The following is a 6000-nucleotide window of genomic DNA, read 5'->3' on the forward strand; positions in this document are numbered from 1 at the left end:
AGGTTGTGTGGGGGTTTTCTGAGTTGTGGGTTTAGTGTGACTAATGTGTGGACATTTCTGGTTAATTATTTCTGCACAGTGTGAGCATTAAACCATTTAAATATAATCATATATTATTCATAATTAAGAGTTTAAGGGCTCTGGAGCTCCCTACCGAAGATCTGAGGTGCTCAGAATTAGCAACATCTACTAAATCACTTGTTTTAAAAACGTTTTTAATTAGTTCCATCGATTTTTATGTGTTTTGTTGTTCCTTGAGGGCAATTTTGTACTTTAGCCTAATTTAATTTAATAGTGGTTGTGATTTGTTTTAATTTAGATTAGTTTTTTTATCGTTACTTGTCTGATTTCTTTCATATTTAGGAGCCCATAATGTTATCAGTTAGAGAGAAACCATGTCCTAAATATGTATTCATTTAAAATCGTCTATCAGCCTTCTACATGCAGCTATTGTTCTCTGGTTCCAGCTTCGATGCTGCCGCCAGCTCTTTGCCCTCTGGCTAAATCTCAATCCTCAGCCCGCAGATAATGACAACAGCTGTCCTTGGGACCTCTGCCCAAGCCCCTCCCCTTCATCCCTCGCCACCAGCCAGACGGTCAGTCGGGCGGCGGGCACGTTGAGGCTGGGCGGGCGTCCATGTGATTCACTACGACTTGGGGAAAGCCCAGAGGTGGATTTAGAACGAGAGTCAAAAGCTACCCGGCTGATTGGAAATCTCTGGTGAGACTAAAATCACATTTTTCTATTCAGCTTGACTTTACTCGATGAACTGGGGGGTTTTTCGCCTTCAAATCAGGACAGAACTGGTTATTTCACAAGGCATTTTTGGATTATTCTGTCTGTCCACTTCTGACTGTTTTGACACGGTGATCTCGAAGGCTCCTCCTATACATCTTGTAAAAGCTAGATTTCAATACTATAAAATCAAGTCACTCCAAAAATGCTGCTGGCTTAAGGCAAGAAAAGAAGGAAGGAAGATACTGCCAGTAAAGAAATGCTGGAGATGAGAGGTGTGTGCAGCTTTGAGAACGTGTCTTTGTGCATGTGGAAAGGATCTGCTGCTACACACGAGCACTCACCTTCAGCTTGTAGTCCTTCTCCTTGGTGACTTTGGTGAGCAGTTTGGCTTTCTGTCTGGTCAGCGCCTCGATCAGAGAGTCGCACTGGGCCACGAGGCAAGCTTCAAACTCCACGCCGTTCTCCTGGAGCAACACACACACACAGACCCACAATCAGATGGGCCCCAAAGTCGCCCTCCATATGGGCTCACGGGGAGAAATGATCAGTAAATAAACACTGAGACCAAAATAGATGTGCTGTTGGTGTATTTTTCTTCATTTAACAGCCTTTGTTTGTTCCTGATGTGATAATTTACCAAAGATCTTGCTCCAGTTTTGTTTTCATGAAACAAACATTATTTATTCACACTTTACAGGGTTCATTATTTCAATAGACTGTAGACAAAAAATAAATCCTGCATCATATTCGCCATCTGCCGCTCTGTTCCCTCTGGACACACATTCATAATCATACAGCAAAGAACAATGACAAATACTTCTGGTTCGTGCCCAAATGTAAGAACTTTCCACATGATTGTTAGATAATGATGTTACAACCAACATGATTATTATACAACTGTGTGTGTGTAGGAAGTGTTCCCTTTGTGAAGCCCAGTGTGCACGGGGACCAGCCTCATATTTGAAGATGGAGGTTTATGTCTTTGAGAAGAGAGATTTCCTCGAAACACCTCAAATGTTTTACTGTTATTTCTGGCTAAAAAAGCCTGTTTTATGCCCTTTTCCTGGAGTAAGAACTTGATATAAACACTTTTACTTGTAATGGGGTAACGTCACACTGCTGTCTTGATACTTTTACTTCAGGAAAGGATCTGACACACTTCTGCGTGGTCTGTTGCGTCATCCTCTGAAGATGATTGGCGGCATGGAGGGGGGGGGGGCGACCACTCTGACAGTCAAGTTGTTCCCTGAGCTTAACCAAATGTTTATTCTTGTCACTATGACAACAAAGGTCACCTTACCTATAGAAATTATTCATTTGAACCACAAACCACAATATTTCCCTCAACCTAACCAAGTCATTTTTTTTGCCAGAAGCCGAGTAAACAATAACCATAAACGAGTCAGAACACGTCCGGTATGTCGGCAGGAGTTGGCATTTAATACTAGAAAGATCCACAGGGGCATTTCCATCCCTGAGCCCACAGGATGAGGAGATAAGGTCTTGGATAGTGGGGATTTCCAATCACGCATTCCTCCACTTTGGGACACAGTTTAAGATCTATGAGAGGATGAGTGCTGGAGATATTTATATTTTATATATATATATATATATTTATTTATTGCTCACGTCACAAGTTTTTAAAAACATTTATTTAAATGCAATCCTCTTCATTTTGCAACAAGACTCTTAAAGCCTGTTCACAGTGCTGTGGTTGACACTTTATTACAGTGTGCAGTGCGTGTGTGTGTGTGTATGTGTGTGTGTGTGTGTGTGTGTGTGTGTGTGTCACATTTGGCTGATATTGTTTGTTTCAGGTCAGTGATTCAGTGGATCTGTGTGAGTGAGTCCAAATGTGATTTATTTGGAGCTTATTCCTCATTATCAGCCGCCCCAAAGCAAAATGTATTTAGTCTACACAAAACACCAAAGAGGATGTAAATGATGTAAAGACCTCGACATGTGGAGTACAACTGATCGGGCATGGATCCTGGGTCTGGTGCAATCTTGCACAGCCAGACCTTCATGGAGAAATGTTGAGGCTTTGAAACAACCACGTGGAGAAATGGCGCCAGATAAATAAACAAGTGTGTCCCCGTTCCAGCTGCTAAACATCAGCATCCTAACTGTATGCAGGCTGGTGTTAGTTAATGAGGATAATGTTGGGGGGGGAATGTGCATCCATTTGCCTTTTCTCTTCCGAAGTCCATGATGTGTCACTGCTGACACAAATATTGTCATTTAAAAAATTTTAAAAAGCTATCTTGACATGACATGGCTTCAACGACACTTTCACATATGAGATGGAGATATGCATAAACAGCATATTTCACACAGGTGTCACACGGTGGTGTTACCTGTATCTGCTGCAGCATGTTCTTGAGTTGGATCAGGAACTCCTTGGCATCTTTAGCTTTGTCGGAGACCCCGTTCAGGGCCTGGGAGATCTGGCACTGCAGAAACAAATACACAGAACAATTCAATGACATCTTTTTTTTTAAAGGGCAATATATTTAGTACTAAATCAACTTGTTAATACCAAATAAAATAGATATTTTTCTCACAAATTAAGACATTATGCAACAATCCACCATATGATTTGTCACAGATACAACTCTAAGAAAGAAAAACGTAAAACTTATTATATGAATCTTTGGCCTAGACATGGCACGACGACTTATTTATTTATCTTGATATGAGGACGATAGAACTTGCATACACATCACCTCTAAATATTATAATTGATCTTTCAGATATGATTCAGCTGAATCAATGCTCTTCTCCTCGAGCAAACTGTGTAAACCAGTGAAACCAGTTACTGGAGCTTTGAGGCTTATTCTAAGACGTTGATTATGTCATCACCCGTGGATGCTCAGATTACGTCTGATCCCACCCTCGAGCGAAATCACTGGGACCCTCCTCACAGGTCAGCGGCTCTGCATCGTGGTAATAATCCCAATGCACTTTATGCCATAGATTGGATTGAGATCTAGAGAGCAGAGAACACGCCACATGCCGTTACTCTCTTAACAGCAACAGCAACACTTTAATTGTACAGAGAGGAATACGTTTGTCACTCTTTGATCCTCACTAAATTGTCTCTCCCTCGTGCTCACTCGTGATAGTCTACCTCATTTCCATTGAGTAGCCGTCAGGGACTTCTATTAATGTTAAATATTCTCTGTATAACTATCAACAGCTGTTTATGCTGCAAAGATCATTTGCATATTGAAAAATGAGAAACTGTCAGCGAACAGGCAGCGAATGGACAACTAGATCTGGGTCCTGCAGCTACGAGCAAAGATGAAACTCACTCTCTAAACTCTAAACACGTGTTCATATGTTTGACCGCCTGCACATTTAAAATCTCTCTTTAATTCAACTGAGCTCTTACTACACTCTCATGTTCAGTGTGTGTGTGTGTGTGTGTGTGTGTGTGTGTGCATCAGTCACTGGTAAATAAGATAGGCAGGACAAAGAAAACACACACACTGTTACACACATGCCAAACTGTGATGAATCTGCTCCACTGCCGCCCCACCCACATGTCCCACCTGCTCCTCTTTATCTGAAGACACACACTCTCTCACACACACACACACACACACAGAGAGAGAGAGTGAGAGAGAGAGAGAGAGAGAGAAGGCGATATGAAGTGGGCAGACCTCCTTTTTGTGTTTCTAGAAATCATAAATAACAGTCGGAGAATAGTGTGATCATTATATCCTTCAAAAATAAAAATTCTTGTTCTATATTTAAAACTTGTGTGTGATTTCAAAAATATATTATTAAATCTGTAGGAAAAAAGCGAATTAAAGATTACACATATTCTGTCATCACATAGATTTGACAAAGGCTACTAAACCATGTATTAATAATAGTAATCATTACATGTGTATTGTTCAGTAGGCCGTGATATAATGCAGCCAATGAACTATTTGATGTGCTTAGTCGACATCTTTGGGAAACATTCCTGCACACATCAGTTGAGCTCTATTATTGAATGCTTTTCACCCGAGACTAAATGACTAAATAAAACCAATATTTCATGACATATCAACAATTTAAAAAATAGGATTATATCAACGATTAGGCAATATGACATATATACAAAGAATGTATTGGAGCTGCTGACGGACCGCCTCACGAGTTAGAAGCTATCTGCCTCGTCTGAAGGTCCGATTCACAAACGGTGTTGTGCCAACGACACCACGATGCAAACACACTCCCAAAGTTGTGCAGCCGGAGCCCATTACAGCGTCTTATGATAAATGTGCTTCAATTACCACCAAATCTCTGGAGATGCTCATCATTTCACTGTAACTGCGCCAGGCCCGTTTGCATAGAAAGGGTTCATAAATCGACCCAACCCTCCAGTGCGTCTCCTCACTGCTCCTCACCAAGAGGCCATCTGGCCCAGCAAGCTGTCTGGCCTGTGTTTGTCTGTGTGTGTTTGTCTGTGTGTGTGCGTCTGTGTGTGTGCGTCTGTGTGTGTGTGTTTGCATGCCAAGATGCTAACGAGGGGATGACGGAGGTGCCATACGACGGCTCTCCTGGCACCATCCCCTCCTCTCTCGTTTGTCTCGTCTGGTTTGACATTCATTTGACTCCGGCGCTGCTCCTCAGGTCAACGTTCTGAGCTGCTTCCACCCACCTGTCTGTCTGCGCCCATGTTTACTAGGATTACCTTCTTTTATCCATTCATTGATTTCCTTAACCAGCTCGCTCTTCCAGTGTGGTGGGCAGCTGGAGCCGTCCCAGCATGCATTGTGTCGAATGGCTGGGAGGGGATTCTGTCAACCAATCAACCAGCTAAAGTTGGCATTAAAGGCTCTTATTGTGCATTAAAGAATGTTACAACAACAAATACAATGCAAACAGAAACACAATAAGGAGTCTGTCACACACCACAAAAGATTATAAATAATACCCAGTTAAGCTGCATATTCAGAGACATTACGAGTAGATATTACACATTTGCCAATCCAGAAATATCGACAAGGAAATGAAACATTCTAAATGTATTTTTTAGACAAGCTGCAAAGATGTTGGAACTGAACATATTAATAAAATGTTATCTGACAGCATATTTCATGTGTTTCCTGCCACAACATCTAAAGCATATGCTATTTATAGCACAAGCTATAAACTAACGACACCGTGGTCACCAAACTAAACTTAGTGTTCAGGGTGAAGACGTATAGTTGTGTCATAAAAAGCCACTTATTAGCAAGCGCCTAATAAATGGCTTATTTACGTAC

At 41.5% G+C, this 6000-nt stretch overlaps 1 pseudogene; it reads right to left on the minus strand.

Moving 5' to 3' along the window:
• LOC130203025 (tripartite motif-containing protein 67-like) overlaps nucleotides 1–5411 on the minus strand; it is a 32576-nt pseudogene extending 27165 nt beyond the window's left edge.
• Between the last annotated feature and the right edge of the window lie 589 nt (nucleotides 5412–6000).

Source organism: Pseudoliparis swirei, chromosome 12 (genome assembly GCF_029220125.1).
Source record: "Pseudoliparis swirei isolate HS2019 ecotype Mariana Trench chromosome 12, NWPU_hadal_v1, whole genome shotgun sequence".
Classification (NCBI taxonomy): domain Eukaryota; kingdom Metazoa; phylum Chordata; class Actinopteri; order Perciformes; family Liparidae; genus Pseudoliparis; species Pseudoliparis swirei.